At 50.5% G+C, this 14,634-nt stretch overlaps 1 protein-coding gene across 5 annotated transcripts in view; it reads left to right on the plus strand.

The window, feature by feature from the left end:
- Nucleotides 1-14,634, plus strand: part of arhgef28a (Rho guanine nucleotide exchange factor (GEF) 28a) — a 678,106-nt gene that overhangs the window by 93,437 nt on the left and 570,035 nt on the right. The window lies entirely within an intron of this gene.

The following is a 14,634-nucleotide window of genomic DNA, read 5'->3' on the forward strand; positions in this document are numbered from 1 at the left end:
TTCCCCCCCCAGTCGCCCTCTCTCTTCCCCCCCAGTCGCCCTCTCTTCCCCCCCCAGTCGCCCTCTCTTCCCCCCCCCCAGTCGCCCTCTCTCTTCCACCCCCAGTCGCCCTCTCTCTTCCCCCCCCGTCGCCCTCTCTCTTTCCCCCCCCGTCGCCCTCTCTCTTCCCCCCCCCCCAGTCGCCCTCTCTCTTCCCCCCCCCCCCCCCAGTCGCCCTCTCTCTTCCCCCCCCCCCCCCAGTCGCCCTCTCTTCCCCCCCCAGTCGCCCTCTCTTCCCCCCCCAGTCGCCCTCTCTCTTCCCCCCCCCCCCGCAGTCGCCCTCTCTCTTCCCCCCCCCCCCCCAGTCGCCCTCTCTCTTTCCCCCCCCCCCAGTCGCCCTCTCTCTTCTCCCCCCCCCCCCAGTCGCCCTCTCTCTTCCCCCCCCAGTCGCCCTCTCTCTTCCCCCCCCCCCAGTCGCCCTCTCTCTTCCCCCCCAGTCGCCCTCTCTCTTCCCCCCCAGTCGCCCTCTCTCTTCCCCCCCAGTCGCCCTCTCTCTTCCCCCCCCAGTCGCCCTCTCTCTTCCCCCCCCCAGTCGCCCTCTCTCTTCCCCCCCCCAGTCGCCTCTCTCTCTTCCCCCCCCCCAGTCGCGCTCTCTCTTCCCCCCCCCAGGTCGCTCTCTCTCTTCCCCCCCCCCCAGTCGCGCTCTCTCTTCCCCCCCCCCCCAGTCGCCCTCTCTCTTCCCCCCCCGTCGCCCTCACTCTTCCCCCCCCCCCCCAGTCGCGCTCACTCTTCCCCCCCCCAGTCGCGCTCACTCTTCCCCCCCCAGTCGCGCTCACTCTTCCCCCCCCCAGTCGCCCTCTCTCTTCCCCCCCCCCCAGTCGCCCTCACTCTTCCCCCCCCCCCAGTCGCGCTCACTCTTCCCCCCCCCCAGTCGCCCTCTCCTCTTCCCCCCCCCCAGTCGCTCTCTCTCTTCCCCCCCCAGTCGCGCTCTCTCTTCCCCCCCCAGTCGCGCTCTCTCTTCCCCCCCCAGTCGCCCTCTCTCTTCCCCCCCCCCCCCCCAGTCGCCCTCTCTCTTCCCCCCCAGTCGCCCTCTCTCTTCCCCCCCCCAGTCGCCCTCTCTCTTCCCCCCCCAGTCGCCCTCTCTCTTCCCCCCCCAGTCGCCCTCTCTCTTCCCCCCCCAGTCGCCCTCTCTCTTCCCCCCCCCCAGTCGCCCTCTCTCTTCCCCCCCAGTCGCCCTCTCTCTTCCCCCCCCCAGTCGCCCTCTCTCTTCCCCCCCCCCAGTCGCCCTCTCTCTTCCCCCCCCCCCAGTCGCCCTCTCTCTTCCCCCCCCCAGTCGCCCTCTCTCTTCCCCCCCCCCCCAGTCGCCCTCTCTCTTCCCCCCCCCCCCGTCGCCCTCTCTCTTCCCCCCCCCCCCAGTCGCCCTCTCTTTCCCCCCCCCCAGTCGCCCTCTCTCTTCCCCCCCCCCCAGTCTCTTCCCCCCCCCCAGTCGCCCTCTCTCTTCCCCCCCCCCCAGTCGCCCTCTTCCCCCCCCCCCCAGTCGCCCTCTCTCTTCCCCCCCCAGTCGCCCTCTCTCTTCCCCCCCCCCCAGTCGCCCTCTCTCTTCCCCCCCCCAGTCGCCCTCTTCCCCCCCCCCCAGTCGCCCTCTCTCTTCCCCCCCCCCAAGTCGCCCTCTCTCTTCCCCCCCCCAGTCGCCCTCTCTCTTCCCCCCCCCCCAAGTCGCCCTCTCTCTTCCCCCCCCAGTCGCCCTCTCTCTTCCCCCCCCCAGTCGCCCTCTCTCTTCCCCCCCCCCCCCAGTCGCCCTCTCTCTTCCCCCCCCCCCCCAGTCGCCCTCTCTTTTCCCCCCCCAGTCGCCCTCTCTTCCCCCCCCAGTCGCCCTCTCTCTTCCCCCCCCCAGTCTCTTCCCCCCCCCAGTCGCCCTCTCTCTTCCCCCCCCCCCCAGTCGCCCTCTTCCCCCCCCCCCAGTCGCCCTCTTCCCCCCCCCCCCCCCCCCAGTCGCCCTCTCTCTTCCCCCCCCCAGTCGCCCTCTCTCTTCCCCCCCCAGTCGCCCTCTCTCTACCCCCCCTCCGTCGCCCTCTCTCTTCCCCCCCCAGTCGCCCTCTTCTCTTCCCCCCCCCCCCCAGTCGCCCTCTCTCTTCCCCCCCCCCCCCAAGTCGCCCTCTCTCTTCCCCCCCCCCCAGTCGCCCTCTCTCTTACCCCCCCCCTGTTCGCCCTCTCTCTTCCCCCCCCCCCCCCCAGTCGCCCCCCTCTCTTCCCCCCCCCAGTCGCCCTCTCTCTTCCCCCCCCCCCCCCAGTCCGCCCTCTTCCCCCCCCCCAGTCGCCCTCTCTCTTCCCCCCCCCCCCCAGTCGCCCTCTCTCTTCCCCCCGCCCCCCCCAGTCGCCCTCTCTCTTCCCCCCCCCCCCCCAGTCGCCCTCTCTCTTCCCCCCCCCCCCAGTCGCCCTCTCTCTTCCCCCCCCCCCCCCAGTCGCCCTCTCTCTTCCCCCCCCCCCCAGTCGCCCTCTCTCTTCCCCCCCCCCCCCCCAGTCTCCCTCTCCTTTCCCCCCCCCCCTAGTTGCCCTCTCTGTTCCCCCCCCAGTCGCCCTCTCTGTTCCCCCCCCCCCCAGTCGCCCTCTCTCTCCCACCCCCCCCAGTCGCCCTCTCTCTTCCCCCCCCCCCCCCAGTCGCCCTCTCTCTTCCCCCCCCCCCCCAGTCGCCCTCTCTCTTCCCCCCCCCCCAGTCGCCCCCTCTCTTCCCCCCCCCCCCAGTCGCCCCCCTCTTCCCCCCCCCCAGTCGCCCCCTCTCTTCCCCCCCACAGTCGCCCTCTCTCTTCCCCCCCCCCCCCCAGTCGCCCTCTCTCTTACCCCCCGCAGTCGCCCTCTCTCTCCCCCCCACCCCCAGTCGCCCTCTCTCTTCCCCCCCAGTTGCCCTCTCTCTTCCCCCCCCCCCAGTCGCCCTCTCTCTTCCCCCCCCCCCCAAGTCGCCCTCTCTCTTCCCCCCCCCCCCCAGTCGCCCTCTCTCTTACCCCCCCCCAGTCGCCCTCTCTCTTACCCCCCCCCAGTCGCCCTCTCTCTTCCCCCCCCCAGTCGCCCTCTCTCTTCCCCCCCCCCAGTCGCCCTCTCTCTTCCCCCCCCCCCCGTCGCCCTCTCTCTTCCCCCCCCAGTCGCCCTCTCTCTTCCCCCCCCCCCCCAGTCGCCCTCTCTTTTTCCCCCCCCCAGTCGCCCTCTCTCTTTCCCCCCCCCCCAGTCGCCCTCTCTCTTCCCCCCCGTCGCCCTCTCTCTTCCCCCCCCCCAGTCGCCCGCTCGCTTCCCCCCCAGTCGCCCGCTCGCTCCCCCCCCCCAGTCGCCCGCTCGCTTCCCCCCCCCAGTCGCCCGCTCGCTTCCCCCCCCCAGTCGCCCGCTCGCTTCCCCCCCCAGTCGCCCGCTCGCTTCCCCCCCCCCCAGTCGCCCGCTCTCTCTCTCTCTTTTCCCCCCCCCTCCCCAGTCGCGCTCTGTCTCTCTTTTCCCCCCCCCTCCCCAGTCGCGCTCTCTCTCTCTTTTCCCCCCCCTCCCCAGTCGCGCTCTCTCTCTCTTTCCCCCCCCTCCCCAGTCGCGCGCTCTCTTTTTTCCCCCCCCCTCCCCAGTCGCGCTCTCTCTCTTTTTTCCCCCCCCCTCCCCAGTCGCTCTCTCTCTCTTTTTTCCCCCCCCCCTCCCCAGTCGCGCGCTCTCTCTCTTTTTTCCCCCCCCCTCCCCAGTCGCTCTCTCTCTCTTTTCCCCCCCCCCCCCCCTCCCCAGTCGCGCTCTCTCTCTTTTCCGACAGCAACATGCCCTTGAAAAAGCTTCGGCACCGCCGGACACTCCAGCTTTAAGTATAAATAAGTTTAAAAAAAATAATTTAAACAATAATTTTTTTTTTTTTTTTGAAAAAAGTAAATTTTTGATAAGGGTCTAAAACTAAACTTACCTTATTGTAGATTCTTTAAAATAATAAACCTGTGGGGGAAAAAAAATTCTAAATTGCACTGAAACACCACTTACCTGTAAAAATAAATACTTACGTGTGCTTTTTACCAAGCGTAAAGACCGGAGGCCTTTACACATGAGCAAATCCCCCAAAACAGAGGAAATCCAAGATGCACGCGCTAGCCTCTTCAACTCTTGTGTTAGAGGAGAGGAAATGCCGGTTTTCAGCGCATGCACTGTGCATGCTGAAAACCGGCATTTCCTCCGGCCAGACTCGTGAGTACCCCCTTCCGTACTCACGCGTTTGGGGAGGAATTACTGCCCCATTATTAGCGATTCCTCCCAATTTGGTATCATCTGCAAAGTTTGACGTTATTCCCCAGTCTCTGAGTCCAAATCATTTAACTATATGGTAAACAACAGTAGTTCCAGCATGGAAACTGTGGGACTCCACTTCCACTTTCTGCCGATTTGAGAACTTCTCTTAACTTCTACCCATTGTTTTCTGAGCCTCATAAGTGGAACCTTATTGAAAGCCCATGTATACCACATCCGCTGCATTGTTCTTGTCTATTGTTTCTGTTACTTCTTCAAAGAATTTGATGAAGTTGGTTAAACATGATCTTCCTTTTTAGAAATCCATGCTGATTATTTTAATTATATTCTCCATATCTTGATGATTTGTTATATGTTCTTTTACCAAAGATTCTGGTATTTTTCCTACCACCGACATTAAGCAAACTGGTCCATAATTCCCTGGATTAGTTCGAACACTCTAGGGATTGCATTTGCTGTTTTATTCCTTTTTATACTGAATTTTCATATGTGGATACTGGTGCCTCTGTTCTTCTCTTATCTCTGAGTATCTGTGGATGGAATCGATCTGGACCTGGGATCCTGTCTTCCTTAAGTTTGGTTAGTTTGTCTAGTGACTCCTCTCCTTTCTTTCTATCTTAACTCTTGTACTATCCCTACTGCCTTCCACTGTTGTCATTTCCTCTTTGATAGCCTCTTCAGTGAAAGCTGAGGAAAAACATGTATTCAGCATCCTGCCATTTCAGCATCATCGCCTGTGAGTTTATCTTGCGCATCCTTTAATGCAGCTGAATCATACGGCAAAAATTCGGGGGTTTAGTGCCAGCCGTTACTGCCCGATTCGGGGGAAAAAAATGGCTCTGCTGCTGGCGGGTTGGGCAGGTCGGCCGCGCTGCCGATGTCCGCACTCGTGAAAATTATGTAGATTAAAATTATGCAGATTGTGACGTTAGTGAGTGTGCCATGCTCATTTGATGCCCGTTCTGCCATTTCCAACTTCACTGCTCCACTTAACGGCATGCATTAACTGCAACCAGCTGAGCAAGCGTTGACTAGCAGGAAGGAGGCTCCAGCAGCGGTATTTAAAGGGATGATCAGTAACTACTTGCAGCTGACATGTTTCTTCGGTTTGAATGGCTCATGATAACTTTCTGCAACTCCAGCAGCTTTATTAGCTTCTCTCAAGATTCTAAGGTAACAGGGAGTGTTGGGGCAAGTGGAGAGTGTTTTCATTCTTATTTAAAGGATTTTGCTCACACTTGCTCACAGTCAAGGGGGCTCTACAGGCAGTCGACCTCGCGCTCGAGTATCTTCGGCCTCGTGCTCGAGTATCTTCGGGAGGGGGAGCGGAAGCAGTGAAGAAGATGCAGAGTGAAGAGGAGGAGGGCTCTCAACAGGAGGCCTTACCCACCATGGGTCTTCCGAGTTTATCCACTTAAGCGAGGAGCAGTGTATTAGGAGGCTACGCTTCAGCAAGGAAGTAGTCACAGAACTCTTCCACCTCCTGCAACCAGACCTTCAACCAGAGAGCAGGGCGACCTCGACTCTCCCAGTGGCAGTCAAGGTCACTGTGAACCTCAATTTTTTCGCCACTGGATCCTTCCAGTCTGCAGCAGGAGACATAGCTAACATCTCACAGTTCGCCGTCCATCGATGCATCCGGGAGGTCACAGAGGCTCTCTACTCCAGGAGAAGGGGTTATGTTGTCTTCTCTCTGAGCAGAGAGAAGCAAGACGAGCACGCATTTGGTTTTGCCAGGATAGCGGGCTTCTCCATGGTGCAGGGTGCCATCGATTGCACAAACATGGCTTTGTGGGCGCTGCATAACCCTGAGATCTTCCCTAACGGCAAAGGCTAGCACTCACTTAATGTGCAGTTGTTGTGCGAACCTGATGGTCAATGCCCGCTATCCTGGCAGCAGTCACGATGCCTTCATCCTGCATCAGCCCGGTGTGCCAGCAATCTTCCATCCACCACATCAAACCCGAGGGTGGCTGCTCGGAGACAAGGGCTATTCACTTTGCACCTGGCTGATGACTCCCCTCCGCAACCCCAACACTCATGCCCAGCACTCATATGATGAGAGCCATGCTGCCACCAGGAACATCATTGAGCAGACCGGCGGGGGGGCCCTCCCCTCCAGTACTCGGCAGAGCAGGTGTCCCATTTCGTGGTGGTCTGCTGCATGCTTCACAACTTGTCCATCATGAGGGTGCAGCCCTTGCCAGCAGGGATTGCAGGACCACCTCAGGAAGAGAACGAGGAAGAGGAAAGGAAGAGGCGGGCAGCAAATCCCTCTTCGGCATAGGCTGTCCGTGAACGGCTCAACCAGACCCCCATTGCTCACCACATCTCCATTAACCACATCCCCATCATACCATCCCTCTGTCACGGAATATCACAGCGTTCTCTTGGGCACCGAGCTGTAATGAGAGCCACCACAAACAAAGACTCTAAACAAAATTATTAAATTTATAAAGAATCAATTCAGACATACTATATCAACTAATCACCCTTGTCCAATCCCTTGGTGCCTGTCATTCTGATGTCCTTTGTTGATCTAGTGCTCCCCCAGTGGCTGCAGCATGACTAGTGGAAGGCTGCTGAGTTTCCATGGGGGAGACTTCAGCTGGCTTTGCAGAACGACCTCGAGCAGCACTGGACCTAGAAGACCTGGCTGTAGACTGCACCACCTCGACATGGGCGACAGCAGTCTGGGCGGGCTGGCTGACAGGCAAGGGCAATGGCCGAGTGGCAGTGGTGGGAACAGGAATGCTGTCATCCTGAGAGGACAGCAGGATCCTGCTCCACTGACCCACTGCTACTCCCCCGGGGCAGTGCCTCAGCATTCCTAGCAATCTGGTGGAGGAGAGATGGCTGGCCTGCTGTGACACCCTGCAAGCCCTGTTCGACAGTGGTAAACCCAGCCATGATGGCAGCAGTCAGAGCTTGGGTGGCAGTAAGCTGAGACTGCATGAGAACAGTCTGATCTTGCCATATCTCCATCATACCATCCCTCTGTCATGGAATATCAGTGTCCTCCTGGGCACAAAGTTGTAATGAGAGACACCACAAAACTGCATGAGAACAGTCTGATCTCGCGTGAGACTGTAGGACAGCGGTCTGCGTTTCTGCTGCAGCACTGAGATGTTGAGTCACATCCGCCTGTGCTGCAATGGCAACCACAACATCGCCCATCACATGCAGCATTATGTCTGGGTCAACACTGTCTCTCCGTGAGTTTTCCATCATTTCCAGCCTTGAAATCATGGGCTCGAAGCTCTGCACAAAGCCCCGGCCAATATTAGAGGCGGGCTCCTCCATGCTCATTGACATTGCCAAGAGGCTCTCTGGCAGGCTTGCCATTGCACCTAGCAATTCGGTGTGCATGCCCATTACCCTTCTTCTGAAGGCCGCCCCATCGAGGTCTTCATTTGAGTCGGGTGCAGCAGAACATGTGCGTGAACTCTCCCTCCAGGGAGGTGGACCCGAGCTACCCTATCCCCCATGCCTTGCTGCAGCCCACTCGTGCCTGGTGCTTCACCCTGTGCAGATCCTGCATCTATACTACCCTCTAAATTATGCACAGTGCCAGTGAAGCTGTGTTTTCTTCTTCTCCCCCCCTCGCTCTCCTCCATCACCTCGGGGCAGGCTGTGCTACTGCTTGTTCTTGGTTATCTGAAAGCAGAAGGGCACGAGTTGGGTTATGGTGATGGGAGGGGGGGTGGGGGGTGAAGCAAGATATGCATGCATACAGCATCAGTAGCTTGTAAGTGAGACGAGATTGTGAGATGGCCTTGACATCCTTCCTAAGATCTGGTACCCAGAATTGTACACAATACCCCAACTGAGGCCAACCAGTGATTTGTAAAGCTTTAGCATGACTACCTTGTTTTTGTGTTCAATGCCTCTATTTACAAAGCCAACCATTCCATATGCTCTCTTAATCGCCTTATCAATTTGCCCTGCCACTTTCAAAGATTTGTGAATATGCACCTCCAGGTCCCTCTGATTTTGCACCCCCTCATTTTAAATTATACTACCTCTCCATGTTGTTCCTTCCAAAGTACATCACTTCACACTTATCTGCATTAAATTGCATCTGCCATGTGGCTGCCCAATTCACGAGTCTGTATGTCCTCCTGAAGTCTGCTACTATCCTTGTTCAGAACCCTGGTCAGTCCCTCTGCTTCCACAAGATTTCCTTTTTTGTCCCTAATCAGCCCCACCATTCCTTCAACTATTCATTTACTTTTTATATGTTGATATAAGATATTTGGGTTCCTTTTTATGTTACCTGATAATCTTCCCTTATGTACTGTGAGGTGCAAGAACTATAGAGTAGTGATAATGGCCGATTTATACTACCCCAATATTGAATGGGCAGTGATTCTGTTAAGGGCAGAGAAGGGGAGGAATTTCTGAAGTGTGTTCAGGAGAATTTTCTTGATCAATATGTTTCCTGCCAACGAGGAAGGAGGCATTGCTGAATCTGGTCCTGGGGAATGACATGGGTCAAGTGGGGAATATCACAGTCTGGGAGCATCTCAGAAATAGTGATCATAGTATCGTAAAGTTTAGATTAGTTATGAAGAAGGACAAGGAACAAACTGGAATAAAAATACTTATCTGGAGGAGGGCTAATTTCAGTGAATTGTGGAGGATCTGGCCCAGGTAAATTGGAGTCAAAGACTAGCAGGCAGAAATGTAATGGAACAATGGACGGCCTTTAAAGAGGAGATGGTTCAGGTACATTCTAGGTACGTTTCCACAAGGGAGAAAGGGAGAGCAACCAAAGCCAGAGCTCCCTGGTTGACAAGGGAGTTAGAGTAGGATGAAACTGAAAAAGGGGGCGTAAGACAATACAAGGGAGAATTAGGCTGAACATAAAAAGTAGAGAAGTGAAAAAGGAAATAAGAGGGGCAAAGAAACAGTATGAGAATAAATTGGTGGCTAACATAAAAGGGAATCCAATGGTCTTCTATAGGCATAGTAACAGTAAAAAAGGTTGTCCGGAGCGGTGGGACTGATTAGGGACCAAAATGGGGAACTATTGTTTGAGGCAAAAGGCATGGCTGAGGTACTAAATGAGTACTTTGCATCGGTGTTTACCAAGGAAGAAGACTTTGCCAAAGCTATGGTAAAAGAGGTGGTTGTTGGGATACTGGAGGAGGTAAAAAATAAATAGAGGAGTACTAAAAGGTTGGCAGTACTCAAAGTGGATATGTCACTCGGTCTGGATGGGATGCATCCTATGTTGCTGAGGGACGTAAGGATAGAAATTGCAGAGGTGCTGGCCAGAATCCTACTTGGATACAGGGGTGGTGCCAGAAGACTGAAGGATTGCAAATGTTACACCCTTGTTCAAAAAAAGGGGAGAAGGATAAACCTGGCAATTACAGACCTGTCAGTTTAATGTCGGTGGTAGGGAAACTTTTAGAAACAATAATCCGGGGAAAATTAACAGCCACTTGGAGAATTAGATAAACGTGGACTAATAAGGAGAGCCAGCATGGATTTGTTTAGGGCAAATCAGGTTTGACTAACTTGATTGAGTTTTTATTATGAGGTAACGGAGAGGGTGGATGAGGGCAGTGTAGTTGATGTTGTGTATATGGACTTTCAAAAGGCATTTGATAAAGTACCACATATTTGGCTTGTTAGCAAAATTGAAGCCCATTGAATAAAAGAGGCAGTAGCAGCATGGATACAAAATTGGCTACAGTATAGAAAACAGAGTTGTGGTGAATGGCTGTTTTTTGGACTGGAGGGAGGTATACAGTGGTGTTCCCCAGGGTTCAGTACTAGGACCACTGCTCTTTATGATGTACATTAATGATTTGGACTTGAGGGTCACCTGCAAATTTTGAAATTTGCAGATGACACAAAACTTGGAAGTGTAGTAAACAGTGAGAAAGATAGTAATAGACTTCAAGAGGACATAGACAGGCTGGTGGAATGGGCAGACACATGGCAGAAGAAATTCAACTCGGAAAAGTGTGAGGTGATACATTTTGGTAGGAAGAATGAGGAGAGACAATACAAGCTGAATGGTACAATTTTAAAGGGGGTGCAAGAACCGAGACCTGCGTGTATTTGTGTACAAATCTTTGAAGGTTGCAGGACAGGTTAAGAGAGCAGTTAATAAAGCATATGGGATGCAGGGTTTTATAAATAGAGGGCTAGAGCACAAAAGCCAGGAAGTTCTGCTAAACCTATATAAAACAGTTTGGCCTCAGCTGGAGTATTGTGGCCAATTCTGGGCACCACACTTTAGGAAGGATGTGAAGGCTTTCAAGTGGGTACAGAAGAGATTTACTAAAATGGTTTCGGGGATGAGGGATTACAGTTACGTGGATAGACTGGAGAAGCTGGGGTTGTTCTCCTTAAACAAGGCTAAGCGGAGATTTGATAGAGCTGTTTAAAATCATGAAGTGTTTAGATAGAGTAAATAAAGAGAAACTGTTTCCAATGGCTGAAGGGTCAAAAAATCAGAGGGCACAGATTTAAGGTAATTTGCAAAAGAACCAGAGGCGACATGAACAACTTTTTAATGCGGGGAGTGGTTAGGATTTGGAATGCACTGCCATATTGAGTGGTGGATACAGATTCAATAGTAGCCTTCAAAAGGGAATTGGGTAAAAGTTGAAGGATAAAAAATTGCAGGGATATGGGGAAAGAGCAGGGTAGTGGGACTAACTGGACTGCTCTTCAAAAGAGCCGGTGCAGACTCGATGGGCCGAATGGCCTCCTTCTGTGCTGTACTATTCTGTTCTCTCTTTGCCCTTCTCATATCCATTTTCAATTTCCCCCTGCACTATTATTGTATTCTGCCTGGTTTTCTACTGTATTCTGTAGCTGACATTTGTCTTTCTTTGTCCCTTTCCATAACTACTTTAAACCTAATTATATCATGATCACTATTACCCAGATGTTCTCCCACTGAAACATACTCTACTTGCCCTACTTCATTCCATAGCAATAGATCCAGCACTGCTTCCTTCTTTGTTGGGCTAGAAACATATTCATTAAGCAAATTCTCATGTACACATTTTAGGAATTCTTCATCCTCCTTGCCCTTTGCACTTTTCCCCCTCAACTTAATCTTCCTTTTATAACTTATGTACCTGTAGATTATTTTTATATTTGATATTTTCATTTCATATTTCTTCTTTACCTTTCTAATTGTCTTTTTTACCTCTTTCCTAACGTGCTCATATTACTTTTTGACATCCGCTCCTTTAATGTTTATCTACTTTGTGTATGCCTTTTTCTTTAGATTCAATTTTTTCATACCTTTTTATTTATCCATGATATCTCATTCATGGCTAGTTTGTTCTTATTTTTTAGTGAAATATATTTCTGCTGAACTCTATTGCTCAGTCCTTTAAATGTTGTTTCCTTTATTTCCTTCTTTCTTTCTCCCTCTCTCACATAGAAATAATCACAACTGAAGATTCCTGATCTCTTCCCTTCTCCCAGTCCCCACCGAGTACTGCCTAATACTTGCCAAAGATTTGGAGGGGAACAAAGGAAAACTCATCTGTAATTGCTTTGGAAGAGCAAATAAATCTATTATTTGTAGTGGAAATGTTGAAAGGAATCCCCTGGCTTTCATCAACTGTATATGTCTGCTTCTTACAGATTGTTTAAATGGATGATAGAATCCAAGAATGTTACAACACAGAAACGGACTGTTGGGCCTAACAAGCCTGTGCGAGTGTTTTTCTTCACATCCTCATCTCATTCCATATCCCCTTTAATGTTCTCTTCAAACAGCTATCAAATTTCCTTTTTAATTGAATTTATGGACTCTGCTTTAACAATGGTTTATGGCAGCAATTCCACATTCCACCACCTGTATGTAAAAAAAAAAAAAAAAAATCCAAATCTTTGCGATTATCTGAAATTTGTGCCCTATCATTACTGTCTCATTGACCAGTGGAAATAATCTATCACTGTTTACCTAATTATAACATTGTCAAAACCATTTCACAATCTTGAAGACTTCTGTCAGATCACCCCTTAACCTTGGCACTAATGGAAAAGGCCTGACGTTCTTAAACCTCTCTTCATAACTGTAACCCCTCATCCAAGGTGTCATCCTATCCCCATTCTAATTAATCTACAGTTGCACCTTTTCCATTGCTTTTATACCCTTCCTAGAATGGGGTGACCCAAACTGTACAAGATACTCCATTTGTGGCTAAGCAAAGGTTTTGTATCAGTCCAACATTACCTTCTTGCTTTTGTATTCTATGCCTCGAGACACAAAAGCAAAGATTCCATTTGTCTTTTTTATGGCAACACCCCAGTTTGCTGAAATAAAATGCTTAATTTCCTATGGATCAAAGTGAGTTTATAACATGAAAAAGCCCCTGCACTGCACTGTATTTCACATCTGTTTAAAGAGAATAGAAATGTCATTTATTATGGTTTGAAACCACCTTCTGAGGTTTGATTTGCTCTGCATTGTCAGAGTAATCTCAAGGATGCTGGGATTGCTTAATCTTGCCTTTCTTGACCTATAAAGCCAGACTTAGGGCTTGTGTACTATAAGTTCCACACAGTGCAAAAAATCTCTCTTCCAGTTTAGTACACCCAAGAGCTGAAAATGCATAAAGAAACCTGATTATGTTGAATCAGTTCAAATGGTTAGCATTGAGGAATCTCTGAGGTAATGTAGAAACTTGTTTACAATTAATTCCATTTTTAAGACTTGGTAGATTTACTGAACTTGGGGTGAGTTTGTAAAATTTTTACAACCTTTGCAACACATGTATTTCAAGTAATTACACCATATGGAGAAGCACATATAACTATAATTTTAATGCCACTAACAGACTGGATGAAGAATAGTAAGTACCTTGCACTTCCAATAGCAGGTGCCGTATGTTAAATATTTTGACGTGTTTATGCATTTTTAGTTCCTTTTGACAGTGCAAAGCTTCCAAGTTTGTTCATCCTCATCTGGCACTAATCATTAATTACCATGGAAATATTTCAGGCGGTTTCAATATTTCTAGGAAGTGCGATGTCGGTGAAATTTCCTGCCTTAGTCACGTTGCTGTGCTGTTATTGTTCGTTGGTTGATTTTTTTCTACATGTCTTCCTGTGTTTTTTTAAACTATTGTTTTGTAGATTTTTCTTGGCATATTTTGATTTATTAAGTGCAAGTTATTGATGTAGACAGAGTCTAGCCAGCATTGCTTCTGAATGGGACACAGCTAAGTTGCAGCACGAGTCTTGACAGACACATGGCATACTTCAAAGCATAATGATGCAAAAGTCAATAAATGTGTTAAGGCGTTTTATAATTCTTATGACAAGATTTCAAATACGCTGTGTCTGAAAGTATTTATAGTCGACAGTTTGCTCTATAGTTGAAAAGTGCACATCAAAGGATTACTGTCAGCTGTAAAGTAGCAGCCATTTTTCATTGCCACTTATTTTCATATTATACCATCTGTTAACTAGCTTAAAAACATGGGTCAGCAGAATCAAAGCTGCAATACTAAAGACAGTAAAGGCAATCCACACTAAGATTGCAGTACTCATTTTCATAAGTCTCAAATTAAATTTGTGACAAATTCCAAACAAATACTTTGAGGTTTATGCATTTTCCTTTGTGACTATTTCTTTGAGGTAGTATTTACTGCTGCAAATACCTAGGCCAGCATCAAAACTAAATGTTAGCACCAATGCCTGTCTAAAATGTAATTTTGTTCTGTTTCTCAGAAGAGATTAGTATTTCTAAAAGATGATCCTTGTTTCCAATGCCCCCCCTCTCCCTCCATTTTTCTGGATTCAGGCTGCCCTGTACAAATATTAAACTATAATGGCAGAGGGTAGGGAGAGAAGATTAGGAGAGGCACAAGTTAATAATGAAGAACTATATTTGGGAGATGTGCAAATGAGATAAATGGATACATGGCGTCCTCCGTGTTGTTTTGTATAAATTTTAAATACTCAATCTTTTGCTGATTTGCTGAATATGCATGTGGTTGTAGGCTTCTCGGCCTGGATGGAATTGTGCTTAAAACCAAGGAGAAAATGTCACAAGAATGCTCATCCCAATTTTTGATAACATTTCACCTTCTTGATCTCTAATTAATTTCTACTATCTGCATAGAAGGGACAGGAGATTGCAAATTTTGTGATTCTACAGCTATTTTAGCAGAAACACTTGAAAGCCCCACAACACCCTAATTCCAATGTATGGTCAATGAGGTAAGTTTTGTGGAGGCCTTTCAAGGAAGAGAAGCAACAATGCAGAGGGGTTTATGAAAAGAGATTACGTGATGTGCTCTAGAAATGCTGTTTTTTCCTTTTTGTTTTTCCATTTTTTTTCCTGTGCTATGAAGTGATGGAGTATGTATCTGTTGAACTCCGCCAAATTCAATCTTCCCGTCACTCCATAGCTCA

This window comes from Somniosus microcephalus, chromosome 1 (genome assembly GCF_052327205.1).
Source record: "Somniosus microcephalus isolate GS21.2 chromosome 1, FLI_Smic_1.0, whole genome shotgun sequence".
NCBI lineage: Eukaryota > Metazoa > Chordata > Chondrichthyes > Squaliformes > Somniosidae > Somniosus > Somniosus microcephalus.